The sequence below is a fragment of the Calonectris borealis genome, chromosome 3, assembly GCF_964195595.1.
Source record: "Calonectris borealis chromosome 3, bCalBor7.hap1.2, whole genome shotgun sequence".
Lineage (NCBI taxonomy): Eukaryota > Metazoa > Chordata > Aves > Procellariiformes > Procellariidae > Calonectris > Calonectris borealis.
The window spans coordinates 103,448,531-103,467,101 of NC_134314.1; the positions used below are offsets into that span (position 1 = coordinate 103,448,531).

General features: G+C 38.0%; 1 protein-coding gene across 7 annotated transcripts in view; it reads right to left on the bottom strand.

Moving 5' to 3' along the window:
- The window catches only part of PACC1 (proton activated chloride channel 1), a 99,418-nt gene that overhangs the window by 39,853 nt on the left and 40,994 nt on the right, over nucleotides 1-18,571 (bottom strand). For 2 of the 7 annotated variants that reach the window (XM_075147021.1, XM_075147019.1), the window contains 3 exons: nucleotides 4,966-5,219; nucleotides 4,179-4,226; nucleotides 2,977-3,767 (listed from right to left, as the gene is read on the bottom strand). The exons of 3 other annotated variants lie outside the window; for them this stretch is intronic. The gene's annotated coding sequence lies outside the window, so the exon portion shown is untranslated. Of the gene's footprint in view, nucleotides 1-2,976; nucleotides 3,768-4,178; nucleotides 4,227-4,965; nucleotides 5,220-11,106; nucleotides 11,251-18,571 lie in introns of all 7 variants that reach the window. 2 more of the 7 variants (XM_075147020.1, XM_075147022.1) reach the window with 2 other exon arrangements.

An 18,571-nucleotide genomic window follows, 5' to 3' on the forward strand; every position in this document is an offset into this window, starting at 1 on the left:
CAGCTGATCTGGTTTAACTGAGAGGAAAAAAATTCAAAAAAACTTCTGACTACTTCTGTGAATGAAAAAGCTGCCATTCAGTAGGGTTCAGCTGCACATCAGTAACATGTGCGAAGTAGCTCTGATTAGTATTTGCATATTTTCAGATGAACACTGGATATTCTCAGGGATATCTTAAAATCTCCAGAACTGACGTAAGTGATGACAATCATACACTTTGTTATCCATCAATCATTTATGCTTTTGCTTAATGTTTTTCTGTCTGTACAGGAAACATACAAGCCATGCAACTTATATGACAAATCCATGCACCATGAGTAATATTCAGACAAAGTAAAATACACATGAACCTATAACCTGAAAGCTACTTACATGGTATACAGAATGGCTATTTTCAAAAAAAATCAGTCCTTGTCTGTGAATGCTTTGATTAAAACAAACAAACAAACCCCCTTAACTTTTAGATTTGTAATAACTACTTCACTCAGAGCCCTATCTGTGAATGCTGATTCAGACAGTTATAATATAGAATGTATCTGAGTGCTTTGACAGAAAAATCAGTGCTATATCAAAAGGTGATTTTTTTTTTCCGCTCTATTCAGTCAGTCTCAAAGAACTAAGTGTATGATAGGTGGGCATCACTGCTAGAAGTACTTTAATAGCGTAGGCATGATTTTGATCTTGGCATGACCAAAAAAAGCCCTAACCCAGAAAACAGAATAGGTGGGAAATGAGAATGTATCTCAGTGTGCTATTGCAACAATTTATACTAGTAAGGTAGATTTGGCAGAGCAGTACATGCAGGTCTGGTAACAGACAGTGCTTCCTATTTTTGCTTCTGTCAACTATGGTCAGTGATAACAATGTAAACTTGTACCCTTACCCATCTGTCGGTCTTTGCATAACACCTGTTTTGGCTTTTTTCTTCCTGTTCAGTAGAAGGTGTGAGTCCTAATTTACTTGTTTACAAAACTTACGTTTAGATCTTCTTGGCTTGGGTTATCTGTTGACAAGAAATCCAACATAACAGATAGAAACCGAGATTAACGTCTGTGAAAAATAGAGCCTGTGCACCTGGATGAATTGCAGAGCCACAGGAAATATTCTTGAATAAACAATTCCTATGACTGTTTCCCATAGGTTATTTGCAGTAGCTGTTGCAATCAGAAATTCTGCACTGTTAATGAATGTTCAGATTACCGTGTTCTGCAGTGCTTCCTGACATAAGCCTTTATCCTTGTGACATGAGACATTATCTTTCTGAGAAGTGAAAAGTTTAGAAGAATCTCGGTGCAAGCTGTCTTGGAGATAAGCCATCCAAGAAAAATCAAAATATGACATAATTTTCCCTCAACTTAAAGAAACCTCTCTGAAAAAGGAAAAGAAATCGATATCCCAATGTCCCTATTTTACCTTCCAGACTTTGCTGGAAGTTTTCTCACACTGTGCAAAGGCAGCAAATAAAGGAGAGACTTAGATCTAACCCTCGCATTGCGAAAATTTGAGTCCACCCCTTGGCATATCTACTTGGGCTTTAGAGATTATGACAACACAGATAATGGACTGATGACAAGGAGTCAAACACATGAACTGAATCCAAGCAGGCCTAAACTTGTAGGAATGTGTGCTTGTAGAGCTGAACTTAAAAGCCTTGCACCCTTCTTTTGTAGACAACAGAATCTTTGAATGAAAAAAAAAAAACCCTTATAGGTAGCATTTGTTTCAGCCAGGAGAGGAAAGGAAATTTTCTTTTCTGGCACTTGGACAGATAGAATTAGATGACGACTGAAGTGAAAACTTCCCTGTGCCTAGTTCTATGCTTCTTTGCGGAGATACTAAAATCAGTTGTGTTGGATACGCAGAGCTTAGTTACTAAGCAATTAACTGCCTGGAGGATAACTTTATAGATTAAACTGATAACTGGTTCAAAATAGCTGTGGCAGATCAAGAGTATCCTAGGAGCTACTCTGCTCGTTGGAGGCTGCGGCTACATACCCTTTATTTTACATTGCAGTGCTGTTTTGGTAATGATCACAGATAAGGGCTAGGTTACTCAAACTCATTTATTACGTTTAACCCTTTATTAATTTTTATGTCTGAGCAAAGCTCCTGAAAACACAGTCTCATTAAAAAGAATAAATATCGCTCCACAAAAAGCAAAGTATTCATTCTGAACTGCAGAACTGTGCATCAAACCTAAGTATACTTACGGCAAAAGTGTTAATTGAAGGGATTACACGTTTAAATTGAGATTATATTCATAGGTAACATGTCTGTGTTGTACATTATGCTTGGAAGTGTGTCAAGAATATCACTGATTTTTCCTTATTTATTGTTTAACCATGCTCTGTACTTTAAAATAGTTATACAATACCTTTTAAGAGTCGGACAGTAGGACTTTCAAGGCATTTGTGATGTATTTTCGTGTTACAGAAAGACAAACATACATGTATGTCTGAGATACACAACAGACAGATCTAGAAATTTAGACAAAGGCAACAGTCTTACAGTCCTTCTAAAACATGTTCTATTACATGTATTCCTTAAACTGAACAAGTCAGAAATAACGCCCTGCAGTTTTGATCTCTGACACCACAAAAATGGTAGACAGAAATGAAATGATGATGGCAGCTTATAGGGATATCTGAAAAGCTCTCAACGTTAGTGTGCAAAAGACCAACCTATCAATTTTAGTGAACTGGAAAGGATTTTAAGAATGCATGCTTAGGAGGGATGTTTGAGTATGTGCTGAGCCTCTATGATTCTACACATTAAATATTACATATGTCCCTAAATTGCTGCTGCCAAGAGTAAATACTTCCTTCCCATTTCTCTGAATGGTCTCCTTTGAGTTTCTTCCAGTCTTGGAGCTGGAAGAAACAGGCTGCTGAAAGGTTTCTATGTGAAGCAGAAGCGTATCAGTGGAATATAACGATCCGAGGCAGAGAGAAGGAAGGTGAGTGAAATTCTACTTACGGGAAGCAGCAGGAGATTATAAATAACTCACGGGAGAGTACAGTTTCAGAAGAGGTGAAACTTGCTGATGCACTGAGAGAAAAGGTTGAACTTGAGAACGGAAAAGTGTGACATCCTCCTTGGATACAGTTCTGGGAAAATCAGCATGAATTAAACAGTTCGTGACTGCTGGCTCCTTGCTTGACATCCTCAGTCTCATCTTCCAAAAATACTGATGCCTTTTGCTTTGATACCTTGCAGGTGCCTGGATTCATAGAAAATCATGCTAGTGCTATTCAGTCCGTAACTTCCCAATTTTTCTCATTTTGTCTTTAAACGATGCCTATTCTAGTTTAAGAAAGAAGGCTGGAGTTTTGCTGCTGAAGAGGTGACCTGGGACACAGAGATGAAGGTGCAGTCGTCAGCTTCACTGCAACTTTGCAATCCTTAATGCTAGGTTTCCTGGCTGTTAAATGAGCTGATGCTTCCCTTGAATTCCCTTTGTCTTTCATCCGTATTGGGACTTTCATCCATTTGAAGAAGGTAATGTTGGTTGGACATTTGGGCTGGTGGGACCCTGAGATGGCTGTAGTATCAAGAATGTTACTTTCTGAAGCTCTGGTTTTAATTTCTTCACTCCAAAGAGGTATTGCTTTGTGGTGCTTCATCTTTCAGCTGAAGTGAGTATATTTTACCCATGTTCACCCATGTCTGTCATCGCTTGGAATCTGCCTATACATCCATTAGTCACTTGTTTGTCGAAATACTGGTAGAAACCACGATGACCCCAACAGTATTTCTGGCTCAGCTCACTTAAAGACATTGTACAAAAGGTGTTTCACAACATTGTCAAGAGTTTTAATGATACATTCAAAATGTGCAAAATGAAGATGCAGCTGGAAGCTAGAGGTAAACTTTTCATCCACTAGGCTTAGCTAGTTTTTGATAAAATAGGCTAGACGTTTCAAGTAAGTAAGAAAGAAATGAGCCTCTAATACCAAACAAGGCTGTTTGTAGCCTTTGCAGACTAAGATACATTAACCTGAACTTCCCTAAGTACCTAAAGGAGCTTTTCAGCTTGAAAAAAAGTAAAATATTAAGCAAGATTTTATCTGAATAATTATGTTAGCTGTATCTGCTTCAAAAAGTAATATATATTTATAGGAAACTTTAATACGTAGGGAAAAAGTTACAAACTATTATTCCACAATACTGTAGCTCACCTTATTGCAAGCCCTGTCAGAGAGTATGTGTGTAAATTTCTCATGGTACTGTGAAAACACAAATATAAGTTAGTCTAAGTAAGTCTTTTCAATGTATCTGGTTTACGTTACCCTTAAAAAAATCACTCCCATTCCACTAGGCTGTTTGATTTAACAACCACAAAAATAAATCAGGGCTTGTCCTGATACTAGCTGAAAAATTATCTCACTGAATGTGTTTCCTTCACAGCTGGGAACCCGCTGGCCACTTCTATTTCCGATTGCACGCACTGTTCATGGTCAGTAATATCACTGGAATAACCACATCAATTCCTTACATAAATACTTTTAAAATTCTACTTCTCTTTTTAATGCAATTGAACTGAAAACAAAGACAGCTAGCACCATATGACTAGAGAGGTCTCCATGAGCCACCAGAAAGCACTTCTTGATTTACAGACAGGGTTTGGAAAGCCAAATGAATTCTGCAGAATGTTTATATAAAAGCATTACAGGCCATAAGTTCCTCTAACTGGACTGTCCTTTCATTTATATCTTTTTCCATCAACTCATTTAGACTGACTCATCGCACCTAAAAATAGTTTAGATTTACTTTATCTTTTTATACTCAGAGTAACACCAGTAAATGGATCGTGCCTACATGCAGTTATCTGAGAAAATCTACTCTGTTATTTCAGCTCATTCCTTTTGGTTTCTGAAAATCACTGAACCACATATTAAGTTGGTATAAATTTACATAACCATAAAAGTCAAGGAAGTTACGTGCAAGAATCTGACCCCAACTTACAAAGTGTAACAAAGATTACTCTCTGGGCCATAGAGAATGTCTCATCTTTAGATATCCTTTTAGAAACAGAGCATGACTGCAGTGCTGTTAACGGAACCATCCCAGATCTATGATGGCGTTACTTCAAATAAATCCAAGCTTCTTGAATTTTAATATTTTGCATGTGCTGGAGCAATTTTTCCACGTAGCAGGAGCTAGCTTTACGCCACTGGAGCTGAAGGAGGAACTCTGTAAATAGCAAGCTCCTATCCTGTCTGGGACAAATCACAAGAAAGAAAGAAAACCAACTGTAGTTTATTATTCTGTGCCCTGCAATGTGGTCTTTTTAGAGAGAAAAAAAAACAAAGAAGGGATTAGAGGAACTTCAGAGGAAGAAGTGGGACTATAGCTGCACACCAGAGAGCTAGTATGAACTTTAACAGTAAGGCTTACCCCTTGTACACATTTTTAGCGAGCACAATGCTCAAAAATATTCTGAAACACTTAATACAAGGGAGAACAGCACAGATATGATTTACCTGTTATTTATCTACTTCAGAAAACAGATTTCTGCTTCAAGCTATAAATCATTAAGACCTCTAGCTTTCAAACAGTGCATCAGAAATTGGCTTTCCGGTTTATAAAAATCATCCTAATATGCCTCAGCGCTGTTTTCTTTCAAGAAGGTCTATAGAGAGCCAGCTGTCTGAGCTGGTTGTGTTGCTATGTAAGATTTGTGTATAAGTATCTCTCTGGGAGTTTTGTTTTGGTTCTATCATTTAATATTCATGACAATCATCATTAACCTGCCAGCTGAGCCGTCTTAGCATCCTGCCTCCTGACAAAGTCAAAAGTTTATTCCTAGCCCACACAGCTCCTGGAAGCCTACATTTCCACATTACAGGCTATTTCGGCTTGGAATTCTTATGTTTAAACTAACAGGATGAATCAAAAAAAAACCCAGAAGAACTGCTAGGGAAAAGATAAAGCAAGAACAAGAGGGTCTGCAGTACTCCAAGTTAGCAACGATGTGGTTAAGCAATTAAACTAATCTGATCATTCAGCCTGTACACCGAGGCTTGGGAAAGCTGACAATTCAAATGTGTCCATTAATAACAAAATGTGATGGGGCAAAAGGGGAGGGGGAAAATCCTTGCTTTTAAGCTGCACGGAGTAAACTGTGCCACCTTAAAATTACTCATAGTCCACTGCATATCTGTCAAAATAATATATAAATATTGGGAGTAGTAAATAATTTCAATGTCGCTGAGAAGAAATATATTCATGCTAAAAGCAAATTCTGTAATTACATTATGATTTTAATGTACATATTTTTTCATCAAGAATGTCAGAATAATCAAATGATGATTAACACTCTAGACAATTCAATTACACAACACCCAGAGAAATCCAAGGGATGCTAAGTTTCTGCTTCCTCAATCAGACAGAACAAAATATACAGTAGGTCCAGTCCTGCCAATGTGGGGCAAACTGAAAAGCTGTTGGAGAATCAAGAAAAGGAAAGAGTGACGTGAGGAGGAGGGAGTGATCAGTGGCAGAAGGAAAATAAGAGCAGAGAAGGACCCCCAAAATTAAGTGAGAGAGAGGTAATAGAAATTTTGATGCTGACAGCCACAGCCGAGTAAGAGAAGACCAGAGCCAGCCTAACTGCGTGGTTGGTTCCTGCCTCATTATTTCAGACTAGCGTAGTGGGGAAAGAAGATACGCACATTTGAGAGAGAGAACTGTTGGAGATTGAGTTTTATTTTATATTGTACCTACTGATTAGAAGAAATATATGCTGAATTCTATTTCTCCCTCTAAGTTTCTATGATGGTTTCTGCTCAACTACAGTTGAATGGAGGGAAAGGGGGAGAGGCTTATTTGTTGCCTGAAGGAGAAAAAAATGTTTTTCCTTATTGTATACTATACCCTGCAACAGAGCATCAGGAATGGATTTGTCAAAAAACAGCTGTTGAGGGAATTAAGAGCTCACTCTTAAGTTAAGACTACGACATCTCATCATCTTTTCTAAGGAGGCATACATTTTCTGGAGGGAACCAGTCTCCCAGGGGTGTTAGTAGTAACAATGTACTCCTAGAATTACCTTTCAAAAATAAAGATTTTTATAAAAGCTGCTATGTCAAACTTCAGATAACATCTTTAAAACTTGCCAGTGGTTAAACAACTTTATGAATGTTTCCTCCCCACTGACAAATAATTTAGTAGACTTGAGGAATGTGAAATACAAATATCTAACATGATGAACACATACAATGAAACTACCAAAAACAGGAACAGTAAAGAAGAGTAGGGCAAGGGCCTCTTAGTTTCTATCTAATGGGCACCCCAAGTGGGGATGCAGAATATCCCAAACTAAATCACAGTTCACCTGCACGTCCTGGGTGGAACCAGCTCAGTCGTGATGGGGAGAGTACCAGCAGCTTTCACCAGACTGTTCCCATGCCATAAACCAGCGCTGCTCAGTCTTGTTTCAGTCTCCTGCTGCCTTCTGTAAAATCAGCTCTGCTGCATTTAGACTGGTTTAAGGCTCTAGCAGCGAAACTCCACCAGGACTGAAAGCCTGTTATGAAATCCTAACAGGAAGACCCAATTTTCTAGCATCTCTTTTCATACTTCACATGTCCTTTCATGATTCTGTGAGCTGTCTAATAATGATAAGCCCCCTCAGTATAACACAAATATTAAATGGAAGAAAAGTAAAGCACAATGTAAGTTAATTTGCCAGCAGCTGGGTTTTCCTGCACCTCCAAGGGGAGGAAAGAGCTCTTGTTTTCTCCAAGTATGACCATTATGAGGCTTATACATATTACCAACTTTATGCAGAAAATGATGATTTTCTATCTTTAGTAAAAGCTGCTTATCCAGACTGTTAAGTGCCTTAACACCACTAAAATTAAAATTAAGGAAAAAAAGGCAGCAAAAATAAAGGAGAAGCAGCTCCTACTGCATACCAAATAGCAACTCAATACAAGAAAAAAATCATTTTTCTCAGACTCCTTTCTGGAAGCCACTTTTTGAAAGATTTTATCTTTTCTTCAAAGCCAGCCATAAGTATGGCTTTATGATGATGTGGCATAGCTGTTGCATTTTCAAAAAAAAGTGTGTCCCCATTAGACTGTTTCTGATCTCGTTATAGTCACAAGCTACGCTTAATATTGTTTATTTTCTATAATTTGTTAGATCATGTGTTACCCTCAAGTACATTTCATTTAAGTATTGCTCTACCCACTGTTGATTCAAAACAGCTAAAGGAAGTAGGAACAGGACAGCAAAGTATGCAGTAATAGGTAACAGGCCTAGAGAGAAAGTTTAGTGAAAGTTTCAGTTCAGAGAGTAGCTATTTCTCTATAAGCAGAAATCACCTACAGGCAATTTTCCTTGTTTTTAGGAGCCTATTAACTTTGATATTTATGAAACTATTATTTGTTCCTTTGGAAACAACCATAGCAAATGCTTCTTAAGGTGGTTATGGAGCATGGGTATTTTTCTCTAGAAAGCGTCTTTAGAAGTAATGAAAAAAAAAAGAAAGAAATTTAATTCTTGTAAATACACCGTCAAGACAGCTAAAAGAGCAATCAAAGTTTGCTTCACATTTCAGTCCACATTTTCCAGGAACTTCCCACTAGGAAACTTTATTAAATTTAATAGTAAATTTAATTTAGAAAGAGTTCTGTTTTCACTGTATTTTTCTTCCCCCAATGTTTTCCTAGATGGATGTTTTCATAACAGTTTCTTTGGTTTGCTTTGTTTCTATGCAACTTGAAGTCATAAACTAATTTCCAAGTAGTGTACATCAATAGAAATAAAGAGCTCCAACTGAGCTATGCTGATGTTCACTATTTTAGAATCTAGTCCCTGCTCCTTTCCGTGGACCACAATAACCTCCTACATTATCAGCTTTGATGTTTTCTATGGTGCTCAGAAACCTACGTATTTTACATTATTTAGATTAAGCACCAAAAAAGGACCTCTCTAATTATGAACATAATTACAGATCCACTTTTTTTCCATAATTCTTGAATTAGACAGACATTTGCTTTTGACTAAAAATACACTGGAACGTCAGAGCTCTGTACTGCACTCATCTGCATACACTATTATCCCTTTCCCTTCATGTATTCTTTTGCGGAGTTTTAATAGATCCACACTACAGGGAGCTCTGACAACACTAGGACAAATATTGTTGCAAGATACAGTATAGGATAATTAATGATGAACTCTGAAGCAATCATAGCTGAAAGCTATAGAAAGAAACCATACATTATGATGATGCTTATTCTTGATTTTGCTGAGGAAAAAACCCCAAACTCAAAAAACTCAAAGCAAGACTCCTTTTCTAATTGCATGCTAATTACAAAATTAAATAACTCTCCAGGGGTTTCACTGCCAGTCTAAGATAACAACTATACAATCTGGCTCTTGCACTAAATAACCACTTTTGTTTATTGTTTTTATACATAATCAGGATTAGGCAAAGATCTTTCCCAATACTAGCCTGGAAAAGCTAAAATCCAGCAGGAGTAGAGGCCTTAAAATATTCAGTATAGCAAAATGCAGGTTTGTCTGCCCTAGACTTTAAGAACATGGCAATGAGCACATCCCCTGTTTAAGGCTTAGTTTAGACTGCTAAACAACACTTCTGATATTCTTAAAATTTCACCGTCCAAGATAAGAGAGAGCAAAACTTCTTGGATGACCAAATGCCGTTTAGGTCCTTTAAAAAGAAGTGAAGCTCAAAAGAATCGGGAACAGCACATTTCAAAATATGGCAAAAGATTGGTTCATAAACCCACCTTGTACAAAGAAGTGGGAGGCACACTTTCCCTGCCTGTTTTCCTTAATAGCTACAGAGAAAACCGACAGGAAACAGAGTGGAATGAAACTGATTTGTAGTCCTAGAGAGGAAAATGGTTGTGGGCAAACAGAAGATGCAGACAAATAGGTATCACCTCCCAAGCACCAGCCACAAGACAGGCAAATAAAAAAGTCAAAAATGTTTCCTATGCAGGCAAAGAAAACCCCAAAACAGTGAAACACTGTAGAATTATCCTGAATTCTCACAAAGAGAGAAAAAGAGGAAGCCAGAGTTTTCCGAGTGCAGCGCTGATTGAAAAGAGAGGTTTGGGTTACTGCCAAAGGAGCTGTTTCCTATTGTCTTTTTTCCTGCTACATTCAGGGGAACAGGACCTCATTTTTAATCCCACTATGATTACAAAGAATGTACATAAAGATGTATCATTTCTATCATATTTTTGACAGAAATAAACAAGAGGAGCTCAAATACTGGCAACCATTGAAGTAAAGTTATGTAACTTCTTTCAGTATACTGAGAGATACAGAAAAACATTCCAGCAGAATTCTGAAATATCATACTTCTAGCATTCAGAATTTGTAATCTAAGTTGGTTTTAACTTAAAGAATTAAACAAATAGTATTAATATAAGGAAACATACTATCTCACAATATACAAATGAAACTCTGAAAATAGTGTGGAAAATTGAAGAATGGAAAAAATTATCTAGTCATCACAATACCTTGAAACTTAAAGATCTCTCTTACATTCCTCCTTAACTCCAAATTCCTGTATTATCCTAGCTAAATCACTGAAACCCTAAATTCTAAGCACTCACCTTCATAGGTCCTTCTGAAATCACTGCCTGAGGCTTCACTCTGTTCCTCCCTACATTTCAGATCACTGAAAGCTATGTGCTACGAAGCAGCATGAAGCTCTTTGATTCTACACAAGTCAGAGACCTTGAAGTTCTTAACCTCAAAAGGATTTCTTAAGCATTTTCCTGCATTCATTTATTTTTGATGCATCAAACAAACTAGAGGCGATAATGCACATGCAGAAAGATTTCCATTGCTTAAGCAATGCAGCTGAGCAAAACAAAGACCTGGCCCTTTGCCCTCGACTCACACAGGTAACCAAAAGGCTCTCCTAATGTTATTTTTCCAGAAGAGGATTTCATGGGAAGATCTGAATGTGTCTTTCTTAATTCTGTTTCAGAATAGAGAAATAAATAGAAGGTGCAGACTTTTCCAGAAAAAGGAAATCTGGTTCTTGTCTAGCTGAAGTTACTACCAACTTCAACTGACCTGAGCCAGAAATCCCTGGCAGGAATAAAGAAAATGTACCTGGTGCTTTTCCACTACATGGTGGTGACTGGTGTCATATCATTTCAGTCAGCTAGGCAGCACTGGACAGCTGGCTTTCCATACTGACCCATTTATCTTTCCGAGATGTAGGTTTTTCACTCTGAAAGGCCAGTCCTCATTCATCTAAGCAGAACAAGAGAGACATCCAGCGGCTGCACCACTTAACTGTATTTTTTAACCTGACTGGAGACAAACGCGGCAACGTTCTTACCTATTCCATGTTCTTGTGTGTAAGAAACCATTTATGTGCCAACTACCAGACATACAGAGCCAGAGAAAAAAATATTCCAGTGGCTGAAGCACTACTGTCATCTCTGCTGTGCATTTTCCCTGCAACATACCGACTTCCTCACTGCGTACCCCAAGTCCCATCCATAGTTCTCCCTTTTTCTCTTAAGGTTAACTTCATTATTTTGATTCTCAACTCATGTGAATTGGTATAGGTCTATTAACTTCCATGGAGCTATAACGATTTGTGTCAACCCAGAATCTCATTCTAATCGGTTTGCCTCAGACATGTATTTTTCACATCTACTATCTCCTATTCAAATATTTTCTCTAACCTTAAGTCTATTTGTACTACATTTTTATCTGCATAGTAAATAGACTTCCCAGTCATTACTGATATGAAATTCCAGAGAAACAGTGGTAAATCCTGGTAATTAAGTGGTTTGATCTTCATGTAAGACCAGGGAGAAAAAGATTATTAAATTTACTGATATAAATTAGTAGTATCTATGGTATTTGTTATTAAAAAATCCATATCTTTACTGTCACATCTAAACTATTTCTTGTATATAAAAATACAGCTTATTTGGAAATCAGCACGAAAGGGCTTAGAAACTCAAAAATCTGAAGACGGGATGAATAAATAGAAGGGAAATATAGGGATAAACTTTTTAACAAAGTATTAGCAATATTAATTAAGAAGTAATTTATTTGCAGAAATCAACTTTGTCACTGCTACATGTTAAATAATTCATTTTTAAAGGGCTTGACCCTTTCAAACTTGAAAGAGCTGTATGAAAAGCTCTGGTAAGAGGTAAGGAATGGGTTAATGCTTCCATAGTTAGTGAAGAACTGAAGGCAGGCAATAGCTGACTTCACTTACAACAATGTAGGATGATAGGATGAGATGCTAGGGATACAGTTAAGGGCTATGAGCAAATTTCCCAAGTTCTAAAGAGAAAACTGTATGCAGCCAATGGAGTAAAAACAGATAATATGATGTGATGACCCAAAATTAGCAGGATATGCTACTTATGAAAAAACTGACATATCCAGTATAAGAAGAAATTTGGTTCCCTTCTTACCACATACATGTATGGAAAATCCATCACATATAAGCCAAACAACATATCAAGCTGCAATAGAGTGATTCCTAATATTAAAAAAAAAAAAAACCAGAAGAAGGCTCAAGTCTTCCTGACTGCTAAAATATTTCACTCTATTGTGCATTTCCTTTCAAGGTTTTTTTAACTGTGCTGCTACAAAAACACTCGCCCCAAACAAAAAAACAAAAAAAAAAAGAAAAAAGAAAAAAAAAGAGAGAAAATAAAGAAAGAAATGTCCACAAGGCACTTCCTACTGCTGCTTAGTAAGAATTGCTTGATATAGCTTTCATATCAACATTAATTCCATGCTTGAATTAAATAAAACATTTCTTGACTACCAGATGTCCACGGGGGTTGATTTCAATTGCTAACATCATTAGAATCTACTTTCAGAAAAACTGTAAATCAATATATTCATGGACTTCTGGATATATCCTACTGTGACTGAAAAATGAGAGTAAATAGCTTTCTCTTATGATTTCAGACCATATTTGATGTCATTGGAAAGCCAAACAGGGTCCATTGAAACAACAGAGCTGTATCAATGGAAATCGACAGCTGAAATCAGGATCCCAGGTTCTGAAAATCAAGTGCAGCCTCTTTACCAATAACCTTTGGACAGGGATCTAGTTCTTTAAATATTTTATCAAAACACTGCTCTTATTGTGTTTTTAAAGGAGGTATTTAAGCAAGGCAGAATAGATGACATTTGGAGAATTATCAGACATGTGGCAGACCTATTTTTCAGTTTGAAATCTTTTTTAAAAGAGGATGTATCTTGGACTTGCTGCAAGACAGAGTTATTCACGTTGTCTAACCTTAGGGATCTATCTTGGTACAAACGTGGCACGCCCCAATCAGCACACCCCCCTCCCCCAGGCAACTGAGAATACCTAACAGAGGAGCTTATATTCTCCCTGATGACTATGTACATGAGGGCTATTTGGTTTCGGTATCGTGTCCTGTGTTTGTAAGTGATCAAACAATAACAACTGTTGGTGAACATTATCCATAATTCATTTATGCAGGTGGAGGTCCATGGCACTGATCTGCAACGTACAGCTTCATCTCAAGCCTCATTAGCAGTTCTCAGCAAACCTCACTCCTTGACCAGCCTGGGGAGGGATTGCTGAGTTGAACGAATGTTGTTAGCTAACTCCGGGGCCTCGTGGGGTGGTGAACCATACAGGTGGTGAACCATACATGTATTAAAGTCTAAGCAACACTTCAGTCTTAAAAACCTGAATGTCGGCAAGCTATTACATACAAAGTAATCCACCCAAGCAAACAGCAATTTAGTACAGGGCACAGGCACAGAAAAATGTGGTTTGACTGACAAATCACAGAACTTATATTACTGCTATTTCCTCCACAGCAAATAATTTGAAATTATTATTACCTTCTAGTTCTCTCAAAAGAATTAATAATTTTTTTTAATTTAAAGGTTAAATCAACAACTGATTAACACTAATTAATCAATGATTTAATCATTTAGGTCTAAACATATTAACAAAACATATTCTAATTTACCTATATGAAAAATGAAGAAAGGAAAATAAACATTTGAAATCTGTTGGTTTTTTTCCTTAGCCTCCATCTTGCTTTGGAGTTTGTGATACTAGCTAAGCATTCACTGAAAAACAAAGAACTTAAAAACGGTGATCTACGTATGGCAAGAGCTCACCCTGATTTTATGCAAACATATAAAAAATACCACCCCTGAGACAGGATTCTCTCAAAGAGTTTGGTCCTATTGTAACAGGCAATGTATTACTGTTTTTAACACCGCATATTCTTTGCCCTGAGGACCTTGTTTCCATCAACAGCCCTCAAACACTGTGCTAAAGTAGCTATTATTGTCACTCCACTCCACATACAGAAAATGGTAGGGAAAAATGATATCCAAAGTTTCGCCAACACTTTACAGTTGAAACAGAGCAATAACTCAAATCCATTGACTTGATGTTTTGTACTTTTCCAACAAATATTCTTCTGCTTGTAAGTTCAAGGAACAACACAGAAGAATGACCGAGACAGCCAACCAAAACTTAAAACTAAACCTGAAACTGAATTATGTTAGCAAAGCATCACTATCACAGTTCACATCAACTTTGTTACAAAGTTTCTCTGTTAAGAACTCCTTCCTAAATGTTTTTGTTATTATTAGGCAACCTTTTCAAAGCAAGGTGGTTCTTCAAGAACAGTATTAACGTGTGAATAACATAGAGAAGGAAGTGCCTGAAAGCACCCTGCTTTTGAGAGGAGATTGCAAGCAGAATATTTTACCACTAGAGGACAGTATGATGTAACCTCCTGGAGATACTGCATTTGGCAGAGAAGACTCATGGCTTCAACCCTGTTTAGAAATCTGACAACCTGAAGATAGAGGACTCGGTGTAGTAAAGTGAGGAGAAAAAAAATGGCACATTACTGATGTACTGGGACATAGATAGGAGCATCAACATACAGCAGTGATAACCTTGGGTGTGAGCACGCTTGCGAGCGCCAGGCAGGGCCGACGGGGTGTCTTTGCTTCTCTGTCAGGCTGGGGTTAAGGAGAAACCTTAAAGACTCTTAACACCGCTACTTGGCACAAATCCTAAAATGCTCTCTCCTTTTTACTGGTCCACTTACTCAGGCAAAATGGCATCATCTTTGATGGGAAAGTTGCCCAACTGAGAACTGAGTTAAAACTGGAGAAAGGCTTCAAGCAGTTGACCTGTTAACAGATTATGCACAGAACTGAAGGGATCAACGAGTTTTTATAATAAAATTAATAAAGAACATGTCGGGGGATAGTTATTATTCTTTAATATCATTATCTTCTCATTGTGTCATATGACACAACTCTGACCCCATTTAGGTTTCTGAATCAACTCACTGACTTCAATGTGCAGGCTCCTCTCAATTTCTGACGCTGAAACGAGCCTCTTTCTTAGGGCCCAGGTGACGCGAGCTTCACGACATCAAAGGGGTTTAGCAGGTATCTATCTACATTGCACATGGACAGCACTGTGTACTTGGGCAAGAACAGCACAGGAAGGACTTAGGACTGGAATAAGAGAAGTGATACAGGTGAGCATGGTCTCAGGTATGCGATGAGAGATCCACACAGACATACAGCAGAATGTGGTTGTCTCTCATTAACATTATTTAATGACCCAATTAGCCTGTATTACTGAAAAATACGTACTACAGAAACATAAATGCAACTACGAAAATAAGCAAATCAAGGTTGCCAGAAGGAATGGTTGTTAAGATCTTGTTAAGATGCAGATGAGTTGGGCAGTGGCCTGAAGTGAGGAGAGCTGTTTAATGATTCCACGCTTTGATGGAGACCAGGCTGTGATCTTGGTCAAGCTGCTACAATCACCTATGTCTATTTTTCTGTCTAAGAAATGAGAAGGTCCTTACCTAGTTATGAGAACTGTAAGTAGAAAGCACTGCATAAAGAGCAAAATCTTACTATATTACACCTGGAAAAAGGAAGGCAAGGAACTTCTGTACCTGAGGGAACTACAGTTCAGGGAAAGTCGTGAGATACACAGGAAAGGAGTGAACAGACTGTCTGTGCAGCCACTGCAGTCCAAGAGGGCTGATTTACAGCACAAGGAATGGCAGATTTGAGTTGAATACCTGGATGGGACATGCATCTGCGCAGCACAACGGGTCATTTGCAGCATCTCCTGTGGCAGCAGTGCCCAGGGCACAATGGAGAAAAGGACAATGAGATGACTGCACCAAAGAACAACAGTATCATACAGAAAATTTCAGGTTATATGTTTTTTTTTTCTTTCTATCAGTGAGTAAATTTACATCCATTCCAGTCTGGCACAGCACGCTCTTCCAGAGTTTAGAAGCAATGAGATTTCAGCCTGCTACAGAAAAGAGGGATCTTAATGGGGGTCCACAGGCTCTCAGAGCTAGGTCTCTGTTCTGAGCAAAATGACCACGTATAACCCAGCAATTCCCAGAAGAGTTAGTTACACCCTTTTTCCTGCTGCTCTGCATCAAAACAAGGTGTATTTTCACAAACATCTCTTTCAGCAACAGTGCTGGCTTTAATACGTTGTTCCCTCCAGCTTATTCCCACCTTACACCACAACCTTATTTGTGCCAGGACAACTGCTGGTACGGCACATGTTGAACTGTATTGAGGAAAATAACCCTCCCCTGTTCCCCTAAAAAAGATTTTTTAAAAACTGAATTAGTTTCCCATTCTAATTCACTGTGCAGTCACACAAACTGTTATACTGGCACAAGCGAATATGCGGGGAAAGGTGGGAAGCAAGCAAGAATGAACAGTGAGTGGATGGCAACACTGTAAGAAAGAAACGTTTGTGAAACCACAGCCCCAGGGAGGCTGAATCTGATCATTAATCACTGCTGAAGCACATTTAACTTTGGCACCAGCTGAACTATTCAGCTCTTAACATTTTCACCTGACCACCTAGACAAAACTCAGGATTCTGGATGTTTTTTCAGTTAGAAGATACTGGTATAGAATTTTACTCTAAAATAGTAATTGGTTTAATTATTATCAAGTTCACAAATAATAATTAGTTTTAACTGTTAGTTTTAATAACTCGTATTAATTTATCATTTTGACGCATTCCCCCATCCGCTCATGCCTGTTACCCACTTCCACCCTGCTCTCTGGACTTTCCACCCCATCAGCCACAGCACAGCTGCAGAGGTGCTGGATCAGCCTTTGCTACAGCCAGGGGAGAGGAGGGAACGGCCAGGGGAGGAGTGGGACTCTTCTGTAGCACCTCTGCTGCTGAGAGCACAGGAACTTTCATCATCAATGCCAGATCGTTTTTAGGAGACTTCTGACACTGTTTCCAGGCTGTGCTCCTCACCACAGTTTCAGCCTCTCAGCTGTGCCAAATACAGGTACTCAACCTGTTTGAGTGCTTGCACTTTAGCTGAAGGGATAGAAACCTCCCACAGACAGAAGGCAGAAACAAGAACTGACTTTACTCTTTGTTTGTTTTTCTTTTCCCCCCCCCAATTTATTTATGAGCTATACTTTCAAGATAATACTAACAAGCCCTTTTACCAGGGTCAGATCTTTTCCAGCTGTGCAAGAATCAAACAAATAGACAGCTAAAAGTGCGCCCAGCTGGTAAAGCAGAATGCTGCTCCAAGAGCTCTTGCTCAGCTTTTCTTTACTCTTACCCAAGATATGCTTCCTACTCACTCTGTGGTTTTTCTGTTTTAGTTCCCAAACTCAGCTCTTTTTCTTCTGCATACGTGCTTTCCCCCTCTCAAGACTACTTAGTATTGCCCATTAGTCAAAATTGTTCAAATGTCCAAGAAGCCTGTGCTTATTTTTTTTTCCAGAATTGCTGATGTGCTTGACTATCTTTTAAAATACAACATAATTTCTTTAACATAAAATTACATAAAGGGCATCAGTAAAACCTCCTGATTTCAGGAAATCACCTCACTAGTTAATAATGGAATATTCAAGCACACACACAAACACATCTCTTTAACCCAGCTGCATCTTCCTCTTGGATACAATTACATATGAAACAAACACCTTAAACCGGTCATAGGAGAAAAGAATTTATACAAATAATTGTAAAAACAAATTTAAGGGGAATCAGTAGTCCTAATTTTTCCCCTTGAACATCGTAAACTTTGATCTCAAAAAGAGATAAACTCCGTGCCTATCAAGAGGGGATAAAATCACTTCTAAGATCCTATATTGCATAATGCCTGCATATTTGAAGGTAAGTAATTACAGACATTTTACAGAGACATTCTCTCTCTTCCCACCTTTGTCAGTTCACATTCCAAATCAGGTTATAAAACCTTCTTTTAGATGCAGAAAACACAGTGGCTGCTAGAATGAAGCAATAGTCAATAAATACGTTGTAGGGTAATGCCAGACGTGCACTGTAAAACTTACAAAATTTGTTCAATTCCATATACATTAACCCAAATCACCTGTAGAGGAAAGGCTGAAAAATAGATTTTTTTAGATTTATTTCTGCTTAAAAAAAGTAAAATCTTCAAGATGGCATTATAAGAATGAAGTTATGGTGCCCAAGTTATACTGAACCCTTGTATCCAACAGTGCTTCTACTTGTTCTGCTCAG